The sequence below is a fragment of the Pinus tabuliformis genome, chromosome 4_2, assembly GCF_031772625.1.
Source record: "Pinus tabuliformis cultivar Carrire ecotype Pingquan chromosome 4_2, CPIR1, whole genome shotgun sequence".
NCBI lineage: Eukaryota > Viridiplantae > Streptophyta > Pinopsida > Pinales > Pinaceae > Pinus > Pinus tabuliformis.
The window spans coordinates 907,666,164-907,683,393 of record NC_142304.1 but is presented as its reverse complement, the minus strand read 5'-3'; positions in this window follow the sequence as shown (position 1 = coordinate 907,683,393).

Genomic DNA, 17,230 nt, shown 5'->3' with positions numbered 1-17,230 from the left:
GTCGATGGGCCGGACCTGAAATGCAATAAAGAAGGGCCTATAATCAGATCGGGTCTGCCAGCTATTTCGCTGATCGAAGGTCTTACATGTTGGGACCAATGGTCCACCCCGATGCGATTTAGCGCCGACCGTCGGATCGCCCTCCCAGATCAACGGACATGATCTATTCATGGCTCTACCCATGTCCTACTGGCAGAGCTGAAATAAATTATAGCGTGGCACAATAAGGATTTCGGGTCCGTAAGGATCCTTTGTACAGCGAAAAGGGAAGGCTCCGATATGGCGGAGCCGAAAAGTTATAAAGGGCAGCCTCAAAGGCATATCGGGTCCGCGACATTTCGGAGGTTTTATATGTTGGGACCAATGGTCCGCCCCGATTTGATTTATCGCCAGCTGTTGGATCTGCCTTCGCACGATCCAACGGCCAGGATTTAATCTCCGCTACAGTGCCGCTCCCGCCTATGTTTTTCACGAATTTTACATAGAAATTGGTCTTTTTTCTGTGTAAAAGAAAAGGCGGCATTTGTTCATATTTTCACATATATGCCCGTGCCCAGCTCCCGATAAGGAAATTCATGCATCCCTAACCTTTCTAAGATCACTCCAAGGCCCAGTTTTGCTTCAGATAGCCAGTCTCGGCCTCGGCACAATTGGCAACACTTTTTCCTCCTGTTTGCACCATTTTTCAAAAAGTTTAAGGCTAGTTTGATCGGCCAAGCGCTGATTGCACCCAAAGGCCACGAAGGACATTAGCAGCAGTTATTTTTGCATTAAAAGGTAGAAAGGGGGTGACGAGACAGTCTAAAGAGTATCAACGGTGAGAAAAGGCCCAAATTTAGTGCCAAAGTGTATCAGAAGCGGCAAAGAGTATCAGTCCAGTTTCCAAAGCAGATGAAAGCAAAGCAAGCCCAGCAAAGTCAACAAAGCATCATTCAGCCATTAAGGCTCACCAACACTTCTTTTGTTGCTTTAAAGCCACCTAAAGGCATAGATGAAGGCTTTCAAGGCAGAGTTATTGCAGAGACAATGAACCCAGTCATATTTTGGAGCAGCACTGCTTCCTTAAATGCGCAGTTATCACACAGAGGACAACGCGTGGCTCAAGGAACTCTTTTAGTCCATTTTTGAAGCTGCAGGACCATGCGCAGCCCTAAAGAGCCATTTTGATGAGGCTGCTCCCTCATGAACACCTGTTTTAGATATTTTATTGCATTTATTTCCAGCACAACTTAGCATTAGAAGCAATTATTGCACAGATCTCTTTTGAATCTGTTTTGATAGATATTTTGAGATATTTTCTCCCTTGACACCTGTTCAAGGGATGTTTGTAAATATTTTCTATTTAAACAACCCTCTGTATTTATGTAAAGGGTTGGTTGGTCGATAACTTCCTCTAGACTTGCATTGTTTTTTCTGAGAGTCTCTATAATCAAAGATCGCTAGAATGTTTGGGAGATGAACTAACTGTTGTGTTTTAATGTCTGAAGAGTGACTATGGAATCCTAATGCTTCTACATAGCCCAATAAGTGTTTCTTATCTCTGTTTACAGTTTATATGTTTTATGCCATCATGGTTTCACTATCTAAATAGCAGAAAGAAAGAATAGTTCAGAGCTCACTTAGTTGTATTATGTTCTCAATTTCTGTGATTTATCCATGTTTTCCTCTGAATTAGTCTTGAATATGAATACTGATTTGCTCATATTTACACTAGTTCCTTCATATATGAATGTTGTTTAGGAATCCTTGATTGCTCCTATATAAATGTTCATTCACCTTCCCTCTGTTAGCATAATGAGAGCTACTTAGTTGCCTTTCATTCACTGACCTTCGTTCCATCTTTATTCTAGCTAGATATTGTTTTATGTGGAGCTATCCTGCTCTGTATTCCTCTTGTGACCAAGAAAACGCAACAGCAAGCCTAATCTACGACTCCATGCCCAATGGTTTGAACTTCTCACACTATGCATCCCAACTTTGTTTGAAAGAATCCTCCATTCCACCAAAATCAAAACAAAACCCAAGAAAATCATAACTAACCTAAAATCAACCCAAAACAAAGCTAAATTATAAAGAGAGAGCCCTCTCTGATTGCAGGTAGGCTAGGACCTGTAGTCCAAAGATTGGTTTGTGGTTACCTCGACCATCTCCTTTAAGGAGCTTTAAGGACAACCTGAGTGATAACATAATGGCGACTCCACCGGGGACTTTCCTCAGATAATTTCATAATGTTTCACAAAGAAGGTAAGAAGACTCCACTGGGGAGAATCCTCAGTTAATTTCACAAATCAAGTTGGAAAACTCCAATGGGAAGGAACCAGACATTCAAAAGTTTCTTTCTAACCCTTAAATTCTTAGAAAAATCCCCAAAAAACAGGCTAGAAGCTGGCTCCCAAAAGGAATTCACGTTATACAAGGTCAAATCCAGACCCAAATCCCCCAGCAGCTTTTGAAAATCCCAATATAATCCCAAGGAACCTCAGGGAGCTAGAGCGAAGAGAGGATTTTGCTGATAATAGTCCTGAAGTAGTTCACCCACGCTGTGGCCCAACCCCTGTCAAAGTTTTATTTCGTTCAACCCCTAGTTCCCCTTGTTCTTCATCGACCTCTCAAAGCACTCCTTCCACACCTCCATTCACTGCACATACTACCACTACTACTCCTATTATCCCAGTTGTTCCTATTGTCCCTCTTATCGCTATGAATATGGCTAACAGATATGCACCTTTATAGCTTCCTGCAAATCCTGGGGCTATGCCTCAGGATTACCAAACTAAAATCACATATTTTGATGGCACAAGTGCTTGCACAGCCCTTCAGCATACAAAGAAAATGTAGGATTACTTTGAAAGCTATGAGATTGACGATGATGATGTGAGAATGAAGATTTTTGTCCAAAGTTTGACAGGCGATGTCAGGACTTGGTTTAGAGCACTCCCAGACAATTCCATAGCAGATCGAGAAGCATTATACCAGTCATTTATCAACAAATGGGAGAAAAAGAAAGATCCCTTGCACATACTAGCTGAATACAATACAATCAAAAGAGGTCCACAAGAAACAGTCTTGGACTATTGTGCAAGCTTCAATAGCGTTTATAATGCTATCCCACAAAACTTAAGTCCCCCACCTGACCTTGCCTTATATAAATTCCCTGATGGATTCGACCCAGATATGGCCTACCAATAAAAGAAAGAGCCCCTAACAGCCTTGCAGACATGCAAAACGTGGCTGTCACTGTGGAGGCAAATTTAATTGCCAAAAGAAACAGAGCTAGAACTGAGAGAAGAACCACCTTCAAGGAAGAGCCCTCAGCCTTAGATCAAAAGCTAGATGCTATTATCAATGGCATGCACAGGCTGGGAGACAGAGTAGAGAATGTTGAGAGGAAATCATCATGGGACAGGCAGCAAGCTAACACTGTCAGGAACCCGAATTTCAGGAAAAATCAAAATCTAAACGCTGGTAGGTCTAGCCCAGACCATGATATAAGACCTCCTTTTCAAGAAAACTACGCAGAGGCATCCACTTCTAATGAACCCATAGAAGACACTCACATGAACTTGCTAGACTTGAAGGGTGAGCAACAAATTTTCCTAACTCAACAAGACCAAGATGACCATGAGATAAATCAATTTCAGACTAACTCTGGCGAGTCTTTTGACTTTAAACAAGGTTATGATTCAGCTATTTATGAAGTCCACAGACAGTATAAGCTGAGGAAAAGAACCATAGATGTGCCCAAAAACGTTAAACCAAAGGAGGGCAAACAACCCAACCAGATTAGAGGCAAGGATATTATAACAGAAACAGCTGATATAACTATCCCTAACCCGCACCAAGTGACTGTAGAGGACATAATAGACATACAGCCTTCTGTTGATCAACCTCTTCCACCTTCTTCCTCGAAAGAGAACTTGAACAACACTCCTAAAAGCCTTCCCAAAATAGAAATACCGCAAGGTATCACTCACAATAACATTGATAATCAAGAGGAAAATGCAGAAAATACACTTGAAAAGGGGAAATCTTCTATTGCCAACACAAAGATTCCATTGGAGAAACCATTCAACTTAGAAGCAGAAATAAGCAAACTTAAGATTTCCATCCCTTTATCTAAACTTGCAAAGCATGATGTGTATAGGAAACAAATCCAAAGATCACTGCAAATGCCAGAGGTCAGGGATGATGTGAATGTTTTAGATGATACACCTGAGTTGCTTTTTGGTCCAGAAGTTGATGGAAAATCAGCCCATGGAGCTGTTCTACCCTTTTATGTCAGTCTGCACATACATGATAAAGTTTTACATAATGCAATGTTTGACTCAGGTGCCTCACACAATCTTATGCCCAAAGCTGTAATGGAGAAACTAAACCTTGATGTAACAAGACCATACAAAGATCTATTCTCCTTTGACTCAAATCAGGTCAAGCGTTTAGGCTTAATCAAAGACTTATGTGTCTCCTTAGTCCAATTTCCCAACAAGACAATCCTAATGGACGTGGTGGTTGCTGACATTCCACCAAAGTATGGCATGCTGTTGTCAAGATCTTGGGGGGAAAAACTCCAAGGATCTCTCCAATTAGACCTCTATTATGCCACTATTTTAGTCTTTGGGCAACCAAAGAGACTGTATAGAGAAACACTGATGAAGTATGTGGTAAGTAGTGAGGAAAAGCCCCAAAATTTCCCTATCTATTCAATACATTCTGATATGGATTCTTTTATTTTGTTTAATGATGAAACAAATCCTCCAACTTATCAGAGGCCTTTGCCTTTAGAACAAGAAACATGCATCAATCAAGAATCAGTTGCCCCTACCCAGGAAACTGTCAAAACAGTCAGTGCAACCAGCATACAAGAAGAACCACATGAAGCACAAAACCTAGGTCTGCCCAGTCATAAAATGACTGAAACTCTTAATGTCAACCACAAGCAAGAAATCACATGGTATTTAGAGTTTGATGGTTCTGTTAATAAGATAGGAGCAGGGGCAGGAATATGGATTCACAATACACATAATAGCCATGCAGAGGGTCATGCTTACAGACTTAACTTCAGATGTACCAACAACATGGCAGAGTATGAAGCTCTCCTTTTAGGCCTTAAACTGCTCAAAACTCTAGGAGCTACAAAGGTGTCCATCCTAGGTGACTCTGATTTAATCATACAACAAATGAAGGGCAACTTCATTACTAATGATAGAAGGCTAAGAGCTTATAGGACTGCTGCCACTGCAATACTTGATACCTTCACTGAATCCAAACTTGCTAAGATTTCTAGAAATAATAACATGCATGCTCACAGCCTAGCTACTTTTGGTAGCACTTGCAAGCTTCCTTTTGAGTCCAATCACCACTTTACTGCTGAGATAAAGCACAGGCCTGCTGTCCCTAACAATGTTAAGGATTGGCAAGTGTTTTAGGATGATGCTCAAATCAGCAATTTTCTTACCTTACAGCATGAGTTTTCAGGCCTAAGCATTGATATGGATGCCATGGATGATCCACTGCAAGCAATAAACCAAATCCAGCAAACTGTAATAGCTGAAACTGCTAGAAAATTGCTACAGCCAACCATCTTTGATGAAGAAAACATAGAAGACCTGAAACAGATGCATTTAGAGGAAATAGCCAAAACAGAGGTCGAAATCATTGATCTAAAGGACAATTTTCTCTTGGTTGGCCTCACTCCACTAGAAGACATGTTTGATGCAAATGATGTCCGCAGAAAACCAAAATTGCAACCCATAAACACTGAGATAGAAGAACATAACATTGGGACAGCAGAGAACCCGAAAATGATCAAACTGTCCAAAAATTTACCAGCTGATCAAAAGCCCAAGTACGTGAATTTGTTCAAAGAATTCAAGGATGTATTTGCTTGGAGTTATGAGGACTTGAAGTCCTATGACACCTCAATTATTCAACATACCATTCCCTTAAAGCAAAATCAAAATCCCTTCAAACAGAAACTGAGGAGAATCAATCCTGTGCTTCTCCCTTTGATTGAGACAGAAGTGTAAAGAATGTTTGAAGCAGGTATCATAGCACCCATTAGATTTTCTGAATGGGTATCCAATCTTGTTCCCACAAGAAAGAAAACAGGTGAGATTAGGCTTTGTGTAGATTTGAGAAACTTAAACCAAGTCTCCCTTAAAGACCACTACCCATTGCCCAAAATGGACCACATCCTACAAAGAGTAGTGGGGTCATCTAGAATCTCTTTGCTAGATGGCTTTTCAGGTTTTAATCAAATACTGGTTCACCCGGATGACCAAGACAAGACAGCGTTTACCACACCGTGGGGAACATTTAAGTATGTTAAAATGCCTTTTGGCCTAAAGAATGCAGGTGCCACCTTTCAAAGAGCCATGGACATTGCATTTGCCAAGGAAATCCATGATTTCTTGGCTGTCTATCTTGATGATCTTACCCCTTTCTCCAAATCTGATCAAGAGCACCTAAGACATTTAAGACAAGTGTTCCTAACATGTAGGCAATATGGCATTTCCTTGAATCCCAAGAAGTCTCTCTTTGGCCTTGAAGAAGGCAAATTACTTGGACATATCATTTCAAAAGACGGGATTAGAGTTGATTCGGAAAGGATCCAAGCCATTCTCCAAATCCCATATCCAAGAAACATAAAAGAGCTGCAATCATTCCTAGGAAAGATCAATTTCCTAAGGAGATTTATCCCAAATCTAGCCGAGCTGATAAGACTGTTGAGCAACATGTTAAAGAAGGATGCCAAGGTAAAATGGTCTCTTGAAACCAAGAAAGCATTTGAAAGTATCAAAGTTGCCTTAACTCAAGCCGCAGTCCTCACAAGTCCTCAATTTGATAGGGACTTTATCATATTTTCATTTGCATCTAATAATACCATAACTGCTGTCCTATTGCAAAAGGATGACGAAGGAAATGAAAAGCCAATTGCTTTTTTCAGCCGAGCCTTAAGAGATGCACCCCTGAAATACCATATCATGGAGAAGCAGGCCTATTCCCTTGTTAAAGCAATCAAAGACTTCAGAATTTACATTTTATATTCACACGTGATTGCCTATGTCCCAAATGTTGTTGTAAGAGACATATTAACCCAAGAAGGATTAGAAGGCAAAAGAGGCAAGTGGATTGCTAGCATTCTTGAGTATGACATAGAAATAAAACCAACCAAGCTAATAAGGGGACAAGGTTTAGCCAAACTGATGTCCGAAACAAACTTTCAAGCCTTAGAAATCAACCAACTGGACAATGAACAGGAGCTGGTGACTCCACAGATCAGTGACACCTTTTTGCAATCCCCATGGTATGCTGATATTTGCTTTGTATTATTAAACCTGTGTGCTCCCCTAGGATTGTCCAGGACCAAGAAGAGATTTTTAAGAATGAAGGCTTTGAAATTTTGTGTCTTAGATGGTGCTTTATTTTGGAAGAATCATGAAGGCATATTGCTTAATTGTTTGACCATGAATGAAACTAATAATGTCATGAAAGAATTCCATGTAGGGGACTGTGGAGGACATCTATATTGGAAGTCCACTGCTGATAAAATTTTAAGGGCTGGTTTCTACTGGCCCTCTTTATTTTCATATGTAAAGAAGTTTGCTATCTCATGTCACAAATGCCAAATATTTGAGGGAAAAAGAATGCTGTTGCCCTTGCCTCTTAAACCCATCTCAACCGAAAAACCTTTTCAACAATGGGGTCTTGACTTCATTGGAGAAATCCATCCCTCTTCCTCAGGCCAGCATAAGTGGATTCTAACTGCCACCGACTATTTCACCAAGTTGATTGAAGCCATTCCATGCAGGCAGGCCAATGACACCACCATTATCCAATTCCTTGAGTGCAATATCCTCTCTAGATTTGGCTGCCCTGAGAAGATCATCACTGACAATGCCACTGCTTTCAAATCCAAAAAGATGATCAATTTTTGCCATAAATTCCATATCACTTTAGACCATTCCAGAGCCTATTACCCTCAAGGTAATGGCTTAGCTGAGTCATCTAACAAGAGCCTGATCAGTATTATCAAGAAGATCTTAGAAGAAGACAAGAAGAACTGGCATAGAAAGCTCACAAATGCCCTATGGGCAGACAGATTGTCAACCAAGAAATCCATTGGGATGAGCCCTTATGAGCTAGTATATGGCATGGAGGCCAGATTTCCTTCATCACTGGGCATTCCTATTATCAAGCTGCTGCAAGAGATTCAAGCTGAGCCAAATGATATACAAAGGAGGATAAACCAAACAATTCATTTGCAGCAGACAAGAGAGCAAGTCTATGACAGAGCTCGAATTATGCAAGAGAAGCTCAAAAGGATGTTTGATAAGAGGACTAAGGCTGAGAATTTCTGTGTTGGCAACAAAGTTCTAAGGTGGGACTCACGAAGAGAAGACAAGGGAAAACATGCAAAATTTGATTTCCTTTGGAGAGGGCCATTCGTTATTTCTGCTATTCAGGGAAATCACACATATTTCCTCAAATCTATAGACGACAACACTGCTAAAGAAGGCCCTGTAAATGGCCGTATGCTAAAGCATTATCATGATCCCTTTTGTTGAACATAACGTAACTTTGTAAATATCTCTTTGTACATTGATATTTGTATATATCAGCACTTTTGTTTTTATTTTGTATAAACAGTCCAATTATTAGAGGAGCAGCAACAAAGTTTGTGAAGACACAGCCGATGCAAGTCCTCTATTTTTAATCTCTGTCTCTGCAGTAATCTCAGCAAAACAGCAAGAGCAGCGCTATCATATCACAGTGATTTATATTAAAGAGAATTTGTTTTTAGCTTGTAGTCTTCAAGTCAACAGTATCAGAAAGAAAGGAGGATTTGCAGTTTATTTCAGCACCCTTTCAAAGACAAGAAAAGAACATCTCTAGTTTTATTCTCTTTTTTGTGTTTATTTCACAAGGAAGTGCTCAAGAAAAAGTGTATGCAATATCAAGCACGCAGAAGAAAGCAGGCGATGCTTTATTTTTCATAGTGTTTCAGATAAGGAGGAGTGCTGCATTCAAAAGTTAAAGTTCTAGTCATTCAGAAATTAGCACAGAAGAAATCTTCAATTAACAACAACTACAGAGAATCAAGGCATTCTGACCTGCTGTTCTTGGCTTGTCACAAGGAAAAGCCATCCCCAAGTGGAGCCATTGTTTTCCTCCTGCTACAGTAGGTTAATCATCTTTCATGATCGACATTTTTACATGCCAAATATGTCATACTTTGCTTGCTGCAATGCTCCCTATTTGCTACAGATGGCCAGAGAAGTATCCATGAGAGTGTGCTAGTCTAAATGCCACTGTTGTGTATCATTTTAGATGAGTTGATCCATTTTTGATGAGTTTTTCAGCTAAGGGAGGTCCAAACAGCTTAATCTTGGTCTCCCTAGGTTTGAATTTCTTGTTGTAGAATATAGAGAATACCTATCTATCCAAACAGCTTAATCTTAGCAGATTTGTAGATAGGTAGAGAAACAAGGGTGCTCAACAGCTTAATTTGAGCCCTTGAATGCAATAAGTGTAGTTGTAGATAGGAAGACAGCAAGAAGAAAAGAACAAAAAGCTGGGTATGCTAGTTCAAGTGCACCCAAACCAAAAAGAAGAGAAAATGCTAGGTGAATAGGCCGGGTAGGTAGCTTTGTGGTTGCAGAATCATGACTTGTGATCCATCTCCAATTTTCAAGTGTAATATCTATTCATATCACAAGTTTGAGGCAGTTTTTCCTTTGAAGGACTTCAAGCGAGGCATGTCTGACTCCCCTTCCTCCTCTGTCCCAAAGTCACTCACTAACTTCCCCTAAAGAGGTCAAGATCTGCTGGATACCTTTTAGATTCATCATGTTCCATATCATCTGCCTTGGTGAAGATCTGCTTCACTAAAGGAATGTTCACACTTCTTCTATCAGTCATTTTCCCCCATCGATAGCCTAAGACTTCATTCTTAGCGCTTTTTCTCATCATTATCATATTAACTACTAACTTTATTATGTAACTCCCTATCTCTTTTCCCTTCCCCTACTAAAACAATCTCTATAACTCCCCTATATACTTATCCCCTCCCCTTGGTTGAAAAATAACCATATACATCCTTGGGAATTGCTAAGTTTATCTGAAGCTCAGCAACAACCCTCATTGACCCCTCTTACCATCTTCCAAATGCATAAGGACTCATTCCTTTGCATAGTTTCCCCTCATATGTATAAAAATCATCTCTTTGGCCTTGGTTTGCCTTTATAAGGTATGAAACCCTCTTTGGCCACTAAACCCCTCTCAAAACCACATCACTTTACCCCTAAGTGCCTTGGGACTCCTTCCAAGGCATAAGAATACAAAAACCATTTAAAAACCATGAAAAACCTTCAAAAAAGGATAAAATCCTCCCTTTTTTGGCTATCGGACCCCTTTCGATGCCTTAGAATCCATGCCAAACTATAAAGGAACCGCTCCGAATTCATTTGCCTTGCCTTTTCATAAAAAGCGTGCTCCGATGAGATAAAGGTCTGTTTGATGCCCCTCCAATGTGATATCGCTATCGGGAGGGGGCAGTGGCATATATAAGAGAAAATGGCTAAGTCTCAAGGCATGGGGTATAGTTCTGATGGGCCGGACCCGAAAACATATAAAGTGGACCGGTAATAGAATATCGGGTCCGCGCAGTTAGGCGATCGCACATATGTGTATACCCGCTGCCCTGCCGATTGTCGAAGTGCCGATTAAATCTCAGCCGCCCATCCTGGCCCGCTGATCAACAGCTCATATGGATTCGCAGCATCCCCACATATGGCTCCCCAGTGGAGCCGAAAAGTAATATAGGCGCGGCGCATAAGGATTTCAGGTCCGAAAGGAGCCCATTACACAGCGAAGAGGGATTGCTCCGATGTGGCAGAGCCGAAATAGCAAATGCAACAGAGTTTAAAGGATTTCGGGTGTGCGGACCCATTCCATTGTAAATCCACTGATTTGGGTTCGCCAATGGGCCGGACCCGAAATGAAATAAAGAAGGGCCTATAATCAGATCGGGTCCGCCAGCTATTTCGCTCATCAGAGGTTTTACATGTTGGGACCAATGGTCCACCCCGATACGATTTAGCGTCGGCCGTCGGATCGCCCTCCCAGATCAACATACATGATCTGTTCGCGGCTCTCCCCATGTCCTACTGGTGGAGCCGAAATAAATTATAGCGTGGCACAATAAGGATTTCGGGTCCGTAAGGATCCTTTGTACAGCGAAAAGGGAAGGCTCCGATATGGCGGAGCCGAAAAGTTATAAAGGGCAGCCTCAAAGGCATATCGGGTCCGCGGAATTTCGGAGGTTTTATATGTTGGGACCAATGGTCCACCCCGATGCGATTTAGCACCAGCCGTTGGATCTGCCTTCACGCAATCCAACGGCCAGGATTTAATCTCCGCTACAGTGCTGTTCCCGCCTATGTTTTTCACAAAGTTTACATAGAAATTGGTCTTTTTTCTGTGTAAAAGAAAAGGCGGCATTTGTTCATATTTTCACATATATGCTCGCGCCCGGCTCCCGATAAGGGAATTCATGCATCCCTAAGCTTTCTGAGATCGCTCCAAGGCCCAGTTTTGCCTCAGATAGCCAGTCTCGGCCTCGGCACAGTTGGCAACACTTTTTCCTCTTGTTTGCACCATTTTTCAAAAAGTTTAAGGCTAGTTTTGATTGGCCAAGCGCCGATTGCACCCAAAGGCCACGGAGGACATTAGTAGTAGTTATTTTTGCATTAAAAGGCAGAAAGGGGGCGATGGGACAGTCTAAAGAGTATCAATGGTGAGAAAAGGCCCAGATTTAGTGCCAAAGTGTATCAGAAGCGGCAAAGAGTATCAGTCCAGTTTCCAAAGCAGATGAAAGCAAAGCAAGCCCAACAAAGTCAACAAAGCATCATTCAGCCATTAAGGCTCACCAACACTTCTTTTGTTGCTTTAAATTCACCTAAAGGCATAGATGAAGGCTTTCAAGGCAGAGTTATTGCAGAGACAATGAACCCAGTCATATTTTGGGGCAGCGCTGCTTCCTTAAATGCGCAGTTATCACACAGAGGACAGCGCGTGGCTCAAGGAACTCTTTTAGTCCATTTTATAAGCTGCGGGACCATGTGCAACCCTAAAGAGCCATTTTGATGAGGCTGCTCCCTCATGAACACCTGTTTTAGATATTTTATTGCATTTATTTCTAGCACAACTTAGCATTAGAAGCAATTATTGCACAAATCTCTTTTGAATTTGTTTTGATAGATATTTTGAGATATTTTCTCCCTTGACACCTGTTCAAGGGATGTTTGTAAATATTTTCTATTTAAACAACCCTCTGTATTTATGTAAAGGGTTGGTTGGTCGATAACTTCCTCTAGACTTGCATTGTTTTTTCTGAGAGTCTCTATAATCAAAGATCACTAGAATGTTTAGGAGATGAACTGACTGTTGTGTTTTAATGTCTGAAGAGTGACTATGGAATCCTAACGCTTCTACATAGCCCAATAAGTGTTTCTTATCTCTGTTTACAATTTATATGTTTTATGTCATCATGGTTTCACTATCTAAATAGCAGAAAGAAAGAATAGTTCAGAGCTCACTTAGTTGTATTCTGTTCTCAATTTCTATGATTTATCTATGCTTTCCTCTGAATTAGTCCTGAATATGAATACTGATTTGCTCATATTTACACTAGTTCCTTCATATATGAATGTTGTTTAGGAATCCTTGATTGCTCCTATATAAATGTTCATTCACCTTCCCTCTGTTAGCATAATGAGAGCTACTTGGTTTCCTTTCATTCACTGACCTTCGTTCCATCTTTATACTAGCTAGATATTGTTTTATGTGTAGCTATCCTACTCTGTATTCCTCTTGTGACCAAGAAAACGCAACAGCAAGCCTAATCCTCCATGCCCAATGGTTTGAACTTCTCACACTATGCATCCCAACTCTGTTTTAAAGAATCCTCCATCCCACCAAAATAAAAAAAAAAAACCCAAGAAAATCATAACTAGCCTAAAATCAACCCAAAACAAAGCTAAATTATAAAGAGAGAGCCCTCTCTGATTGCAGGTAGGCTAGGACCTGCAGTCCAAAGATTGTTTTGTGGTTACCTCGGCCGTATCCTTTAAGGAGCTTTAAGGACAACCTGAGTGATAACAGATACTGCGGGTGATCCTATCCCCCAATGCTTCCAACCTTCACACTAGCTCTGGGGTCCACACAATAGGACCGTCAATTTTCCAGCTCCCTTGGCTATCTTCTAGCTTTGTAGTCCACTCGCATAGCTCAATCACGAAGGAGTAGAAAAAGATCTCATGGATCTCTATATACAAGTTTTTGTCCAACCACTATTGCTTTGTTAGTCGTGGGTTTATGTTCTCTTCTGCCACGAATTCATGGATCTTTCTATATAACCAGTCTCCAATATCATTCTTATTTGGGTTCCAGTGATACAACATCATGCATCTCTTATGCAGATTCTGGTCTCGTCAACGGAACCATTTGTTCGCTTGAGGGGGCCTGACCTAAGTTCAATGTTAAGTAACCAAACAAATCCCTACACTACTGGCCCTTTCGGTATCAACCCGTAGAGCGCGGACCAAAGTCTCACCCAAAGCAGTAGGGGGGGATGCTGGAACCAAGTATTCGCACCCTGTGATGGTTGTGATGTTGTTTGATTTCTTCTATCCATACCTTTGGGCAGGTGGTTTCACTTTATGGCTTACAAGACAAATCCTCTATTCCGGTCCTCAATACCTTCATGAAAGTATATGATCAAGCTTCACACAGACCTAACCTATGGCTAAGGTATTTTTCGCATTGCTATGGCAACATGCCGTGCAGATTCCTCAATTATCCTAAGTGATTTTCTTATCTTGTCAAATACTTAATGTTATTACTGCGTAAGTAGATATTCGTAACTACGTTCAATTATTCAATGTAATTTCATTCATTCACGCATCATATAAGAATAATAAAGGAAATTCATACATAATATATTCAAACTCGTCAATAGAACAAAGACACAGAAATGGAAAAGGAACTCCTTTTATTAATATCTCCCAAGTGTTATAGACCCTGTCCACCCTACGCACACAGCTGCAGGGGTCCATGCACTTAGCTGTGGACTTCTGCCCTAGGCCTCTGCGCACTCAGTTGCAGAGCCTCTATCTACATTACGACCCGAGACTTGGACTTCTTCTTCAGAGCTATCACTCTATTACATTATCTGCCATTATATTGATCGATTCATTGATGCCTTAACTACTTAGAGCTTAGTACTTTTTATATAATCCCATGGTCCGTGGACCATCGGTAGGTCTCTTACAACTGAATTTACTTTACAAAACTAACGGTAGACTACACTTTTTGACACATAACACCTTTGCGCTCCTCAACCATAAAATACAGAGTCTTTACAATTATATTACAAAAATTGACTTATCATGGGCTTTTAGCCCTAAGATAGCCCTTGCAGGATCCCGCTCCCAAAAGAGATCAACTTCGCAAAAGAGCCCCAAATTTCTTATTTTCCTTGGGAAATGTTGGGAGAGATACACGCAAATTACTTCACCCCAATCACCACTTGATTCAACCAAATGCATCACCAAGATTCCACCTCTGACCACACATGAAAAAATCATAGAAAAAGGACCTTGACTTCATATTTTTTTTTCCTTTCCCACAACTTTCACCACCTTTTGAAGATGTTATTATTGTCCCTAAAACCCACTATAATTTGTCCAAGTCCCTGAATTCTGTGTGATATTATGAGAATAAACTGAATGAATGCTATAGAAGAAAAACAATCATATAGAAGGCTTCATAAATTGATCAGAAAACATGATCCAAGGATTCGTATTGCTCCAGAATAAAGATTTGGACACCCTTGAAGCTTGAGGAAGCCACACCATCCATGAGGAGTAGTTGTAAGGTTAAACATCCACTCCAACAATAGTAGATAAAAAACTAGAGAGGTACCTTCAAGGAAGAAAGGCTCCATCAATCAACTACATCATGTATAGAACTATGCACAAGAAAGACAAGGAAATTAGCACCTCCAGAGAACCATGGATCGATCATCAACTCAACAAGAACATGCATGCCTTTCCAACAAACATCATGTAGGTACATGTATGAAATATTCTTCACCTATTCTCTTGAGTGTGTCATGGTTAGAAATTTGTTTTCAATGCATGAGAGATGAGGTTTTATAAGCTAAGGATGGGTCAATAGTCTCGACCACACTAAACTAGTTAAGTGCGGCTAACTCCCTCACTCATGCAACATGGAAAAGCCAAAATAATTAGGGTGGTGATTATGAGGAGTGGGGAAAATGGTTAAAATAGGAAATTCATGTAATGGCCAAGTCACCAAAGTGCTCTTAGTTATTACCAAAAAGGGGAATTAAAGTATGAGGCTCAAACTCACTTGCACAATTACTCATTCCCAAGAAACAGTTGGAAATCCCCATCAAGGTTCAAAAGGACGAGCTATATGCTACCAAGGGCATCCTAGTGTGCTACAAAAATATAGAAAGTTTATTTACAAGTGCTATAGGATCAAGAGTAGCTGCTATAGGAGACACAAGGTTGTTATAGGAGAAACAAGGCTACTAGAGAGACCGAATGTGTGCTTTAGGAGAAACAAAGCTGCTACAAGAGAAAACAAAGATGCTACAAGAAGGCAGAAGTTGTGGCAACAAACCCCAATTTTAAGGAATTTCACCCCCAATTCCTAGGATTCGAAGGACAAAATCTAAAGGAAGAGTAAATACATAATTCTCCTTCCCATATGTGAACACGAAGCCTACAAAATTTTCATTTTTTTCAATAGTACAAACTATAAAATGAAATATGGATGTTTCCTTTGAATTGAGCCTGATAAGAATGAGAATTGTAATTATTTTTGGGCGATCATGAAATCAACGTTCCTCTAGGAAATATAAGAAAGTTGTTCATTTCTCCTCTGTCTTAAAAACCCTCATTACACAAAAATATCTAAAATTTTTAACAAAAATAGAGAATTTCCTTGCCAACATTTAAAAGTTGTCTTGAAGGCTATTGGGGGTGGATATTGTTGGCATTATGATACAAGCGTTGTCATTGATGGCAACTCACTCAGATGAAAGATCACAGTGTAGCATGTCAACATCAAAGAATTATAGATCAGACTACAAAGAATGAAGAAAGAGAGGTATATGGAGGTTCACCTTGAACAAGCTGCGTCTATACGCAGGTTCACTAAGCACAAGTAGCGTATACATACATACGCACTTTCACAGAAGGAAAATCGTGTATATCTTGGAAAACTAAGTTTTTGGTCTATCCAAGGTATTTTGATCCAAGGTATTTGGTCCGAAGTATTGACCCTAGGTATTTGGTCCTGAGTCGGGCATTCCCATGCTCAGTAGCTATGTCAGAGTGATTTTCTCTTCTTAGATATAACAATGCTAGCTGCTGATAAGCAAAGAGCAGGTCCAGTGTCATAATAGATCATCTTGAAATAGTTGTCTCCAAAAAACAATATCCGTAGCTTGGGAGAGGAAACAAGGATGAATAATGCAAGCCTCTACCCAAGGTCTTGATTTCTGCTTCACCGAATAGCATATATCGGTACATGTGATAAGATGTGTTGATGTCGAACATGCATGAAGTCATCTGATTACCAGTCAATAGTGGAGACCAATAACAGATGCGAGAAAGGCCACCGACAATGGTGATGGTCTCCAAGATGCAGAGTGCAAACTAGCGAGTGTGAAAGATTTCTTTGTCATCGGACACTCATAGAATCGTTTAACGAGGAGCCAATAATGAAAACCCATGATCAAACAAAAGGTAACTTGCCACTAATGTCTGCAAGTACCAAGGCACTGGATGTGTTTCTGGGTTATCTTCCAGGTAGAGTGTTGAAGTTGATAGGAAGAAACCTATGGAAAGGTACACGATGATGTGTCCTACATCAGTCCACACGAAACCGAACAAGAATGATTTTTCTTTTTGAGGAATATTTTGAGCATTTGGGTATAAACAACATAGGGCATGATGAAAGGATATGTATGATCGGTTGATAAAGGAAACGAATGGGGACCCTTGAACAATAAAAGGCATGACAACGATTTTAACCAGACAGTACTAGACTCATGAACACTATAGAGTGTTAGGATACAGAGACACAATTACATCAGGGTATATAGGATAAAACTCATAGGTTTGTAGGGTTCATA